The following is a 14,637-nucleotide window of genomic DNA, read 5'->3' as shown; positions in this document are numbered from 1 at the left end:
TTTGTACAATTACAATGGTTAAAGCATCACAAGGTTTTTTTTTAAAAATAAACGATAAGTCCACATAATATGTACCAGAAGTTATGTATAAGATTGTTATTTTTACAATAGTGTGTTTGTTCTTCACTGGTTGCCCTTTTCTTGTGGCAACAGGTCACAAATCTTGCTGCTGTGATGGCACACTGTGGAATTTCTCCCAGTAGATATGGGAGTTTATCAAATTGGATTGTTTTCAAATTCTTTGTGGATCTGTGTAATCTGAGGGAAATATGTCTCTCTAATATGGTCATACACATTGGCAGGAGGTTAGGAAGTGCAGCTCAGTTTCCACCTCATTTTGTGGGCAGTGTGCACATAGCCTGTCTTCTCTTGAGAGCCATGTCTGCCTACGGCGGCCTTTCTCAATAGCAAGGCTATGCTCACTGAGTCTGTACATAGTCAAAGCTTTCCTTAAGTTTGGGTCAGTCACAGTGGTCAGGTATTCTGCCACTGTGTACTCTCTGTTAGGGCCAAATAGCATTCTAGTTTGCTCTGTTTTTTTTGTTAATTCTTTCCAATGTGTCAAGTAATTATCTTTTTTTTCTCCATGATTTGGTTGGGTCTAATTGTGCTGTTGTCCTGGGGCTCTGTGGGGTGTGTTTGTGTTTGTGAACAGAGCCTAGGACCAGCTTGCTTAGGGGACTCTTCTCCAGGTTCATCTCTCTGTAGGTGATGGCTTTGTTATGGAAGGTTTGGGAATCGCTTCCTTTTAGGTGGTTGTAGAATTTAACGGCTCTTTTCTGGATTTTGATAATTAGTGGATATCGGCCTAATTCTGCTCTGCATGCATTATTTGTGTTTCTACGTTGTACACAGAGGATATTTTTGCAGAATTCTGCATGCAGAGTCTCAATTTGGTGTTTGTCCCATTTTGTGAATCTTGGTTGGTGAGCGGACCCCAGACCTCACAACCATAAAGGGCAATGGGCTCTATGACTGATTCAAGTATTTTAGCCAGATCCTAATTGGTATGTTGAAATTTATGTTCCTTTTGATGGCATAGAAGGCCCTTCTTGCCTTGTCTCTCAGATCGTTCACAGCTTTGTGGAAGTTACCTGTGGTGCTGATGTTTAGGCCGAGGTATGTATAGTTTTTTGTGTGCTCTAGGGCAACGGTGTCTAGATGGAATTTGTGGTCCTGGCGACTGGACCTTTTTTGGAACACATATTTTGGTCTTACTGAGATTTACTGTCAGGGCCCAGGTCTGACAAATCTGTGCAGAAGATCTAGGTGCTGCTGTAGGCCCTCCTTGGTTGGTGACAGAAGCACCAGATCATCAGCAAACAGTAGACATTTGACTTCGGATTCTAGTAGGGTGAGACCGGGTGCTGCAGACTGTTCTAGTGCCCGCGCCAATTCGTTGATATATATGTTGAAGAGGGTGGGGCTTAAGCTGCATCCCTGTCTCACCCCACGACCCTGTGTGAAGAAATGTGTGTGTTTTTTGCCCATTTTAACCGCACACTTGTTGTTTGTGTACATGGATTTTATAATGTCGTATGTTTTACCCCAACACCACTTTCCATCAATTTGTATAGCAGACCCTCATGCCAAATTGAGTCGAAGGCTTTTTTGAAATCAACAAAGCATGAGAAGACTTTGCCTTTGTTTTGGTTTGTTTGGTTGTCAATTAGGGTGTGTAGGGTGAATACATGGTCTGTTGTACGGTAATTTGGTAAAAAGCCAATTTGACATTTGCTCAGTACATTGTTTTCATTGAGGAAATGTACGAGTCTGCTGTTAATGATAATGCAGAGGATTTTCCCAAGGTTACTGTTGACGCATATTCCACTGTAGTTATTGGGGTCAAATTTGTTCCACTTTTGTGGATTGGGGTGATCAGTCCTTGGTTCCAAATATTGGGGAAGATGCCAGAGCCTAAGGGCGATGTTAAAGAGTTTTAGTATAGCTCTCTCTCTCTCTCTCTCTCTCTCTCTCCAGCTCTCCTCTCTCTCTCTCTCTCTCTCTAGCTCTCTCTCTCTCTCTCTCTAGCCTCTCTTCTCTCTCTTCTAGCTCTCTTCTCTAGCTCTCTCTCTCTCTAGCTCTCTCTCTCTCTCCCTCTCTCTCGATAGATAGATAGATAGATAGATAGATAGATAGATAGATAGATAGATAGATAGATAGATAGATAGATAGATAGATAGATAGATAGACACTACCGTTCAAAGGTTTGGGGTCACTTAGAAATGTCCTTGTTTTTGAAAGAACATTTTAATAAATTGTCCATTAAAATAACATGAAATTGATCAGAAATTGTTAATGTTGTAAATGACCATTGTAGCTGGAAACAGCAGATTTTTTTATGGAATATCTACATAGGCGTACAGAGGCCCATTATCAGCAACCATCACTCCTGTGTTCCATTGGCACCTTGTGTTAGCTAATCAAAGTTTATCATTTTAAAATGCTTATTGATCATTAGAAAACCCTTTTGCAATTCACAGCTGATAACTGTTGTTCTGATTAAAGAAGCAATATAACTGGCCTTCTTTAGACTAGCTGAGTATCTGGAGCATCAGCATTTGTAGATTGGATTACAGGCTCAAAATGGCCAGAAACAAAGAACTTTCTTCTGAAACTCGTCAGTCGATTCATGTTCTGAGAAATGGCTATTCCATGTCAGAAATTGCCAAAAAACTGAAGATCTCGTACAACGCTGTGTACTACTCCCTTCACAGAACAGCACAAACTGTCTCAACCTGAATAGGAAGAGGAGTGGGAGGCCCCGGTGCACAACTGAGCAAGAGGAGAGCTGAAGGACATGGATCCCTGCGAACAAAAAACGAGCAGTGTCTAGTTTGAGAAACAGACGCCTCACAAGTCCTCAACAGGCAGCTTCATTAAATAGTACCCACAAAACACAGAAATCAGCCAAGACCTCAGAAAGAAATTGTAGACCTCCACAAGTCTGGTTCTTCCTTGGGATCAATTTCCAAGTGCCTGAGGGTACCACGTTCATCTGTACAAACAATAGTACGCAAGTATAAACACCATGGGACCACGCAGCCGCCAGAGATGAACGTACTGTGGTGCGAAAAGTGCAAATCAATCCCACAACAACAGCAAAGGACCTTGTGAAGATGCTGGAGGAAACTGGTACAAAAGTATCTATATCCACAGTAAAACGAGTCCTATATCGACATAACCTGAAAGGCCTCTCAGCAAGGAAGAAGCTACTGCTCCAAACCCGCCATAAAAAAGCCAGACTACGGTTTGCAACTGCACATGGGGAAAAATATAATTATTTTTGGAGAAATGTTCTCTGGTCTGATGAAACAAAAATGGAACTGTTTGGCCATAATGACGCTACCGTCCCACCTGGCCAACATCCAGTGAAATTGCAGAACGCGAAATTCAAAATATAAAATTCGTAATATTAAACATTCATGAAAATACATGTGTCTTACGTCCTTTAAAAGCTTAACTTCTTGTTAATCCAGCTGCTTTGTCAGATTTCAAAAAGGCTTTACGGCAAAAGCACACCATGCGATTATCTAAGGACAGCGCCCCACGTACAAAAGCATTACATACATTTTCCAACCAAGTAGAGGCGTCACGAAAGTCAGAAATAGCGATAAAATAAATTATTTACCTTTGAAGATCTTCCTCTGTTTGCAATCCAAAGGGTCCCAGCTACATCACAAATTATCATTTTGTTCGATAAAGTCCTTTATATCCCCAAAAAGTCAGTTTAGTTGGCGCGCTTGACTCAGTAATCCACCTGTTTCCCTCGTTCAAAATGCATACAAATGAATCCCAAATGTTACCAATAAACTTCACCCAAACAAGTCAAACAACGTTTCTAATTAATCTTCAGGTATCCTAATATGTAAATAAACAATACAATTTAAGACGGAGAATAGAATGTTCATTACTGGAGATAAATAACGAAGTGCACGCTCTCATCCACGCGCGTCAAAACACTACAGCCAAAATGGGAGCCACTTACAAAAACTACAAATTCTAGCTAATTTTTCAAAAAACAAGCCTGAAACTCTTTCTAAAGACTGTTGACATCTAGTGGAAGCCCTAGGAACTGCAATCTGGGAGGTATTCTTTTTATATTCCCATAGACAGCCATTATAAACAGTGGTGAGCTCCCCCCCAAAAAACTCTGGATGGATTCTCCTTGGGTTTTCACCTGCCATATCAGTTCCGTTATACTCACAGACATAATTTTAACAGTTGTAGAAACTTTAGAGTGTTCGCTATCCAATATTACCAATTATATGCATATCCTAGCTTCTGGGCCTGAGTAACAGGCAGTTTACTTTGGGAACCTCATTCATCCAAACTTCCGAATACTGCCCCATACCTCGAATAAGTTTTAAGGACAACATGGTCAAGGTATTGGAGTGGCCATCACACAGCCCTGACCTCAATCCCATAGAAAATTTGTGGGCAGAACTGAAAATACGTGTGCGAGCAAGGAGGCCTACAAACCCGACTCAGTTACACCAGCTCTGTCAGGAGGAATGGGCCAAAATTCACCCAACTTATTGTGGGAAGCTTGTGGAAGGCTACCTGAAACGTTTGACCCAAGTTAAGCAATTTAAAGGCAATGCTACCAAATACTAATTGAGTGTATGTAAACTTCTGACCCGCTGGGAATGTGATGATAGAAATAAAAGCTGAAATAAATCATTCTCTCTACTATTATTCTGACATTTCACATTCTTAAATAAAGTGGTGATCCTAACTGAAACTGGCATTTTTACTAGGATTAAATGTCAGGAATTGTGAAAAACTGAGTTTAAATGTATTTGGCTAAGGTGTATGTAAACTTCCGACTTCAACTGTATATATATATATATATTTTAAATTTATATATTTTTATATATTGACTGTACGTTTGTTTATTCCATGTGTAACTGTGTTGTTGTTTGTGTCGCACTGCTTTGCTTTATCTTGGCCAGGTCGCAGTTGTAAATGAGAACATGAACTTATATATATATATATGTTCAAGTTCTAAACTATATATATATAGTAAAGGCTTGCTTTTTCTTTGGCTGTCACTTCCCTTTCAAGTGGAAATGTTCTAAATTGTATGTGAGTAGAAATTACAATACAGTGCTACCATGTCCCCATAGGAAGAAGATGAGTTGACAGCTGAGGGTGGGTTCCAGTGTTCCAAACAGGGTCAGGTCTTGGTGGTGTGCTGCTGCACCTTGGTGTATAACCACGACAGACGGAGACCATGTGAGTGACAGGTACAGGCAGAGGAAGCACCCAAGGTTACGTCATGTACTGTAAATACATTTGACTTACAGCTAAATCATATCAGATCTGAAGCATTTCCTGTTTATCATGCTAGTGTTTCTCCGACTGAGTCATAGTCCTATTTCTTGAATCCAATAATAGATGTAAATAGGATTCAGAATGCATCAGAGTAGCCACAGCATTCTTGTGTGTTATAATGTAGGTTAGTATACACATGTGATGTTTTCTTGGCTCTGGCCCTAGATCTATGCCGAGAATTGTATACCACCTAAACAATGATATCAGGCACTTTTGGCTTGTACATGTTCATATCAAATCAAAGTTTATTGGTCGCGTTTAATATAGTGTTCAGTATTTGCTCTACTGGTATGTCATGTGCATTTCATAAAACCAATATGTCGTCATAGTCACGTAATACAGTAAATAATATGTCACCAAAGGTGACACATACTGTAAATAATATGTCATCTTAACTGACATGACTACAATGATTTATGTAATTACAGTATTTTTGACATATTATAATGATGCTCAACCACCTCATATTGCATCAACTTCTATAATTATATTAGCGTAAATATGAACACTAGTCCTATAGACATAACCAAATCAACATTTGATTGTCCATTCTACGTAAATGTCATGAATGCCTAGATAAACATTGAAAGGTCTATTCCAAGAAGTCTTTGTGAGGGATGGAGATTCCCATCTATTATATTCTAGGGTTATGAGAAAACATTACCTGAATGACCTGTCTATTATTATTTGCACTAATGAATAATAATTATGACAATTTCTTTACCTAAGCCATAAACTTTGACATTTGAGGCTATATTCTCAAAATATTGCACTGAATAGCACTCCACTGACCATATGTCACATGGAAAATGATTATTACGTTTGATTGATGTGTAGCATTTACAATTAGAGCGGTATAATTGAATACAGTGACCATTTTGGCAGAGCAGACATGGTGAGCAAAAGGCCAGCTACATGCAGGCTCATGGAGGCTCATGACTCCTGCTTTCATAGGCTTGGACCGAAAACACAATACATGCTGAAAGTCTTTTCTCTCCCATTGTTTACCTTGAATTCCCCAGATGTTCTAAACATGTGGACGTTTTATATGGTAGTTAACGGGCGCGTCACGCTTGAACTGCCTCTCCCTCCGAAACAATTAATACACCATAAACAGCCTAATGTCTTCTCAACAGCGCATTTGTGTCACACCATTTTCACGCCGAGAAGAAACGCCCTCATTCCCGGGAGTTTATTTAACTTCCAATTCTACACTGTGGTTGAGCAAATAACCCCTCAGCATCTTGACCAACGCGAGAGAGCGTTATGGCAATCGACCGTAACTAGACCATGGTGTTTAACCTCATGTCCTCAACTCCTGCAGCTTGCTACAGTACATGAACACCTAATCCATGCCAAAACAATAGGTTGTTTCAAGTGGAAACTTGTCCGAACGTGAGAGGAGTAAATATAGCTATAGCCGACTGAAGGGCAGCGAGTGAGAAGATGTCTGGTTCAGTGTGCCGTTAAAGGATCCATTGAGCACAGGAATTCAGCTTATGTAACCCACTGCCAATTGTAAATGGATGATTAGATCACAACCTTGTTGACTACTTTGAAGTTCAGGGTTCACATGCTCTATTTTACTTCATCGGCAAGGAACAATGGGGGTGCTGTACCAATTCTAATCCTTGCCCGGGCCCTTATTTTTGTATAGCTTTTCATTGCAAAATAAAGGGAAATAAATTACTTTTACCTTAGTTGTAGGGAAAAGGCAATGAAATAACACAATATTATGACATATCATATTATATCACGATGATGAATAATTTGCCTACTGAAATTTAGAATATATACAATACAAGAGTATATACCATTGTGATTTATGATAACACAAGTCCTCGCCTTCCAGGTAAGTACCTTAAAGGGGCAATCTGCTGTTGCTACATACATTTTTTGGACTTAAATTAAATTATATACACTACCGGTCAAAAGTTTTAGAACACCTACTCATTCAAGGGTTTTTCTTTATTTTTACTATTTTCTACATTGTAGAATAATAGTGAATACATCGGGGGATTGTGGAGGCCAGGTCATCTGATGCAGCACTCCATCACTCTCCTTCTTGGTAAAATAGCCCTTACACAGCCTGGAGGTGTGTTGGGTCATTGTCCTGTTGAAAAACAAATTACACTCCCACTAAGCCCAAACCAGATGGGATGGCATATCGCTGCAGAATGCTGTGGTAGCCCATGCTGGTTAAGTGTGCCTTGAATTCTAAATAAATCACAGACAGTGTCACCAGCCAAGCCCCCCCACACCATACCACCTTCTCCTCCATGCTTTACGGTGGGAAGTACACATGCAGAGAACATCCTTTAACCCTCACCGCGTCTCACAAAGACACGCCGGTTTGAACCAAAAATCTCAAATTTGGACTCCAGACCAAAGGACACATTTCCACCGGTCTAATGTCTATTGGTCATGTTTCTTGGCCCAAGGAAGTCTCTTCTTATTGGTAGTAGTGGTTTCTTTGCAGCAATTCGACCACGAAGGCCTGATTCACACAGTTGATGTTGAGATGTGTCTGTTACTTGAACTCTGTAAAGAATTTATTTGGGCTGCAATTTCTGAGGCTGGTAAATCTAATGTTAGTTATCCATTGCAGCAGAGGTAACTCTGGGTCTTCCATTCCTGTGGCGGTCCTCGTGAGAGCCAGTTTCATCATAGCGTTTGATGGTTTTTGCGACTGCACTTGAAATGTTCCTGATTGACTGACCTCCATGTCTTAAAGTAATTATGGACTGTCGTTTCTCTTTGCTTATTTGAGCTGTTCTTGCCATAATATGAACTTGGTATTTTACCAAATAGGGCTATCTTCTGAATACCTCCCTACCTTGTCACAACACAACTGACTGGCTCAAACGCATTAAGAAGGAAAGAGAATGCTGGTTGAGCAAAGGGTGACTATTTGAAAATATATTTTGATTTGTTCAACACTTTTTTGGTTACTACATGATTCCACATGCGTTATTTCATAGTTTTAATGTATTCACTATTATTCTACAATGTAGAAAATAGTAAAATAAAGAAAAACCCTTGAATGAGTAGGTGTTCTAAAACTTTTGACCGGTAGTATATACCCATTGATTCTTGAAGAATATAACTTATAAATGCCTAAAACAATATAAGCTTGTTTTACTCCAATGTTGGTATGTAAACAACCACTATATACCCAGCAAACCAAAATTGGTTCTGTGAAGTTTAATGTGTTCAGAAAAGTTCTCGCAAAATCAGGAAAATGTTTAATTCAAACATTCTATAATCATCAGCACGACTGGACAAATGTGTTATCATACTAATGTTAGATAAAACCCTAATTAGAACTTAATGGGCATCTCATCTAATGTTCTGGGAATTCCTCAAAACTTGCTTAAAACTATAATTGGTCAGTCATTGCATCCATAGCTCTGTCTATGACTTTTCTCCAGGCCCACGCCCAAGCTTTCTTTTTACCAAAACAGAGGTGGTGTGACTGTTTCACCTAAGGATTGCCCCTTTAAGCCTCATCTCACTCCTCAGAGCTAATATTTGGACTTCCATTACACTTGGTTTACCCTACCCATGTTGCTCTAGTGGGGGGTCAAAGGGCACCCATCCATCAGAAAGACATCAGCCATCACTGAGTATCTGTGACCCTTCCTCTGGCTTTCATCTGTCTCTCTGATTAGTTTGGCCATATGAAAGGAACTTAAAAAATGAAACGCCAACAGACCAATCCCCCAGGAGACTCTCTGGTCCTCTTCAACAACATATACATTCTAGGTCTGCAGTGCACGGGCTAGCCCAGCACAGGCTAGCCCTCAGCAATCCCACATCAGCCCCACATGGTCTAACCCAGCACGGGCTAGGGTACACCAGCCCAACACAGGCTATCCCACAACAAAATCACATCAGCCCAACACAGGCTAGCCCACACCAGCCCACACCAAGCCCAACATGGGCTAGCCCACACCGCCCATCACAGGCTAGCCTACACCAAGCCCAACACGGGCTAGCCTACACCAGCCCAACACGGGCTAGTTTACACCAGCCCAAAGTGTCTTCCCCCATGCCTGGAGGGAAGCAAAAGTCATTCTGCTACCTAAGAATAGTAAAGCCCCTTTTACTGCCTCAAATAGACGAACAATCAGCCTGTTACCAACCATTAGTAAACTTTTGGAAAAAATTGTGTTTGACCAGATACAATGCTATTTTACAGTAAACAAATTGACAACAGACTGTCAGCATGCTTATAGGGAAGGACATTCAACAAGCACAGCACTTGCACAATGACTGATGATTGGCTGAGAGAAATTTATGATAAAAAGATTGTGGGGCTGTTTTGGTAGACTTTGCGGCTTTTGACATTATCGATCGTACTGTAGTCTGCTGCTGGAAAACGTACAGTATGTGTTAGGGCTTTACACCTCCTGCTATATTGTGGATAAAGAGTTACCTGTCTAACTGAACACAGAAGGTGTTCTTTAATGGAAGCTTCTCCAACATAATCCAGGTAGAATCAGTAATTCCCCAGGGCAGCTGTCTAGGCCCCTTATATTTTTCAATCTTTACTAATGACATGCCACTGTGTGTGTCTACTTATGCTAATGACTCAACAGTAAACACATCAGCTACTGTAGCGACTGAAATGACTGCAAAGCTTAACCTTTTCACGCGTGAGTTCCAAATATCTCTAACCGTCGCCCCTGCATGAGTTTTTTCATGTGCGTAATGTCAGAATGCTCTCACTGTTCCAAAATGTGATTGTCACGGAACAGCACAGTTACCTGCGCTTCCCTCAAACCAAGGCAAGCTGCCTGCTAATTATCTATAAGCTATATTTCAACTTGTACATTTCTAATTATTTTCTAACAAGTTTTATTTTCTAACAACAGTTTGAATTGAGGTTGAATTGAATTGAATCCTCGTGAATTTGCATAAGATGTAGACCATTTCACTGTTGCGGACAATTTATGTTTGTGGCTTTACTGAGAGGACACACTTCTCTCTTCAACGAGAGCCCAATCACTTCCCTAGTGTTTGCCCAGATCAAGTATGAAGACATTGCAACGTTTTCCCCCAGCACATTTTCTGGCTGGTGCCCGCATTGACTTCATGGTTGTTTTCCTTACAAATTGGAGTTTGGACATGTGTGTTCCTATCAAAGTAAATGGCTCCTATCAAAGTAAATGGCTTATTTTCTGTATATCGTGTTGTCGTTTCTGCTGTAGCACACCATATGTATGTATGGATCATAATGTATTTACTGTTTTATTCACATGTTTTCAAGTACTGGTGACAAATCTTGCATTCCGATTGTAATGGACACATGTGATGTGTGTAAATTAATATTTGACTGATTATGATGAGCTAATGCTAAGCTATTTGCGGCGCCATGTTTGTTGACATCATACAATGCATTCTGGTTGTCACGTAAGCGTCTGTCAGACCAAAGATGTTATAACAAGGGATAGTTCACTCGACTGATTTATGGTGCTTTCAAGACAACTGTCAACTAGGTAAAATCTTGATGTCAGGTTGGAAAGTCGGAGCTCTAGAAAGAGGCCTGAGTTCCCAATTTGGATGACCGTTCAAAGCGATTTTTCCCAGTCGGAGCTCGTTTTTTCCCGAGGTCCCAGTTGTCTTGAACGCACTGGTCGGAAGTCGGAGAGTTCCCAGTTGTTTTGAATGCGGCGTGACTTTGGTACATCAGGGTTGCAAGCTCAGACCCCCCTTTTCAGGGGTTTTGTTTTTATTTAGCGTATAAACTTCTCTTGTGTTTGCCCCCCATTTATTGATAAATCCCCGATCATAGTAATATTACCTGCATCATACCCCCCCCCACGATATATTGCCCCATTTTTACCCCCCATGGACTTGAAACCCCACCACAAATGAAATGAACCCCCCCCCACAAACCCCCTTAAAAAGGTTTTATCCCTGTTTTGCTTTCGCGCTATGGTTAGGCTAGGCAGTAGGCTTGTATTTGGTGTGATGATCTGTGAGGTGAATTTTTTTATTTTCTTTGTGATTTGTCAAAAACGGTAAACGACTTGTCAAATCATGTCCTCCGGGTCTTGTATAGACTGTAACAATTACATCGACAATTTGTAATATGCTGAAAAGTGGCTAAACTAAGTTTATATTTTTCAGGCAATGAGCAAAGCCATCTTTGACTTTGTTTATTTGCATCTTATAGTGAATGGCATTCTGGGATTAGGGAGTTTTCGCCAAGTCAAACATAAACAAACATGGCTGCCATCATAAAGAATTTAGCTGCTGTTAGCTTAGCTGACACACATCTCTTTTCTAAACAAGATTACATTTCTCCCTTGTGCTCACCAGAGATGTGGTACATTGTAAACTAGTTAGCTGTTAGGTTGCTAACTGTAGTTTCTTGTCAGCGCAACCTGTTATTTAGACTGCTTTATGGAATGAGTTTGGCTGTGGATGTGTTCTGTGTGATGCTTGGATGATGAAGTTCGCATTTATCTTTTACAATAAAAGGTCAAATTGAGGAATAAAGTTTAAGACCTTCATTTCCCATCAGTACCAAAAAATATTTAGATGCTGATCAGACAATACTATTTAGACATGCTTGTTGCATCATACGTTCTGTTGCTACTGTTCCAATCACATATTTGAGATTGTACACTGCAAACTAATCAATAGAGCAAATTGAGGTGACTAAACTGCTTGGAGTAACCCTGGATTGTAAACTGTCATGGTCAAAACATATTGATACAACAGTAGCTATGATGGGGAGAAGTCTGTCCATAATAAAGCGCGCTCTAGCTTCATAAGAGCACTATCAACAAGGCAGGTCCTACAGGCTCTAGTTTTGTCACCTGGACTACTGTTCAGTCATGTGGTCCACAAAAAGGGACTTAGGAAAATTGCAATTGGCTCAGAACAGGGCAGCACGGCTGGCCCTTGGATGTACACAGAGAGCTACCATTAATAACATGCATGTCAATCTCTCCTGGCTCAAAGTGGAAGAGAGATTGAGTTCATCACTACTTGTATTGACATGATGAATGCACAAAGCTGTCTGTTTAAAATTCTGGCGCACAGCTCGGACACCCATGCATTCCCCACAAGACATTTTGATACCATCGATCACCACATTCTTTTGGAGAGATTGGAAACCCAAATTGGTCTACACGGACAAGTTCTGGCCTGGTTTAGATCTTATCTGTCGGAAAGATATCAGTTTGTCTCTGTGGATGGTTTGTCCTCTTACAAATCAACTGTAAATTTCCGTGTTCCACAAGGCTCCGTTTTAGGACCACTATTGTTTTCACTATATATTTTACCTCTTGGTGATGTCATTCGGAAACACAATGTTAACTTTCACTGCTATGCGGATGACACAAAGCTGTACATTTCGATGAAACATGTTGAAGCCCCAAAATTGCCCTCCTGGAAGCCTGTGTTTCAGACATAAGGAAGTGGATGTCGGCCAATGTTCTACTTTTAAACTTGGACAAAACAGATATGCTTGTTCTAGGTCCCAAGAAACAGAGAGATCTTCTGTTGGATCTGACAATTAATCTTGATGGTTGTACAGTCATCTCAAATAAAACCGTGAAGGACCTTGGCATTACTCTGGACCCTGATCTCTCTTTTGATGAACATATCAAGACTGTTTCAAGGACAGCTTTTTTCCATCTCCGTAACATTGCAAAAATCAGAAACTTTCTGTCCAAAAATAATGCAGAAAAATGTATCCATGCTTTTGTCACTTCTAGATTAGACTACTGCAATACTCTCCTTTCCGGCTACCCGGATAAAGCACTAAATAAACTTCAGTTAGTGCTAAACACGGCTGCTAGAATCTTGACTAGAACCAAAAAAGTTGATAATATTACTCCAGTGCTAGCCTCTCTACACTGGCTTCCTGTTAAGGCTAGGGCTGATTTCAAGGTTTTACTGCTAACCTACAAAGCATTACATGGGCTTGCTCCTACCTATCTTTCCGATTTGGTTCTGCCGTACTTACCTACACGTACGCTACGGTCACAAGACGCAGGCCTCCTTACTGTCCCTAGAATTTCTAAGCAAACAGCTGGAGGCAGGGCTTTCTCCTATAGAGCTCCATTTTTAAGGAATGGTCTACCTATCCATGTGAGAGACGCAGACTCGGTCTCAATCTAAGTCTTTACTGAAGACTCATCTCTTCAGTAGGTCCTATGATTGAGTGTAGTGGAGCAACGAACCACCCTTGCTGTCTCTGCCTGGCCAGTTCCCCTCTCTCCACCGGGATTCTCTGCCTCTAACCCTATTACAGGGGCTGAGTCACTGGCTTACTGGTGCTCTTCCATGCCGTCCCTGGGAGGGGTGTGTCACTTGAGTGGGTTGAGTCACTGACGTGATCTTCCTGTCCGGGGTGGCGCCCCCCCCCCCCTTCGGTTGTGGGCTATACTCTGCCTTGTCTCAGGATGGTAGGTTGGTGGTTGAAGGTTTCCCTCTAGTGGTGCGGGGGCTGAGCTTGGCAAAGTGGGTGGAGTTATATCCTGCCTGTTTGGCCCTGTCCGGGGGTATCGTCGGACGAGGCCACAGTCTCCCGACCCCTCCTGTCTCAGCCTCCAGTATTTATGCTGCAGTAGTTTGTGTCGGGGGGCTAGGGTCAGTCTGTTATATCTGGAGTATTTATCCTGTCTTATCCGGTGTCCTGTGTGAATTTAAGTATGCTCTCTCTAATTCTCTTTTTCTCTCTCTCTCTTTCTCTCATTCTTTCTTTCTTTCTTTCTTTCTTTCTTTCTTTCTTTCTTTCTTTCTTTCTTTCTTTCTTTCTTTCTTTCTTTCTTTCTTTCTCTCTCTCGAAGGACCTGAGCCCTAGGACCATGCCTCACGACTTCCTGGCCTGATGACTCCTTGCTGTCCCCAGTCCACCTGGCCCTGCTGCTGCGCCAGTTTCAACTGTTTTGCCTGCGGCTATTTTACATTTACATTTAAGTCATTTAGCGTACGCTCTTATCCAGAGCGAGCTTACAAATTGGTGCATTCACCCTTATGATATCCAGTGGAACAACCACTTTACAATTGTGCATCTAACTATTTTAAGGGGGGGGGGGTAGAAGGATTACTTTATCCTAACCTAGGTATTCCTTAAAGAGGGTGGGGTTTCAGGTGTCTCCGGAAGGGTGATTGACTCCGCTGACCTGGCGTCGTGAGGGAGTTTGTTCCACCATTGGGTGCCAGAGCAGCGAACAGTTTTGACTGTGGCTGAGCGGGAACTGTACTTCCTCAGAGGTAGGGAGGCGAGCAGCAGAGGTGGATGAACGCAGTGCCCTTGTTTGGGTGTGAGCCTGATCA

At 41.4% G+C, this 14,637-nt stretch overlaps 1 long non-coding RNA gene across 2 annotated transcripts in view; it reads left to right on the top strand.

The window, feature by feature from the left end:
- Positions 1-14,302, top strand: part of LOC112068120 (uncharacterized) — a 22,358-nt gene extending 8,056 nt beyond the window's left edge. The window contains exons 3-4 of one of the 2 annotated variants that reach the window (XR_002893514.2): positions 5,130-5,238; positions 14,148-14,302. This is a non-coding gene — a long non-coding RNA (uncharacterized lncRNA). The remainder of the gene's footprint in view (positions 1-5,129; positions 5,239-14,147) is intronic. The other variant, XR_011475108.1, reaches the window with a different exon arrangement.
- Positions 14,303-14,637: the final 335 nt, after the last annotated feature.

The sequence above is a fragment of the Salvelinus sp. IW2-2015 genome, unplaced genomic scaffold (genome assembly GCF_002910315.2).
Source record: "Salvelinus sp. IW2-2015 unplaced genomic scaffold, ASM291031v2 Un_scaffold83, whole genome shotgun sequence".
NCBI lineage: Eukaryota > Metazoa > Chordata > Actinopteri > Salmoniformes > Salmonidae > Salvelinus > Salvelinus sp. IW2-2015.
This window is presented reverse-complemented; position numbering and strand designations above follow the sequence as displayed.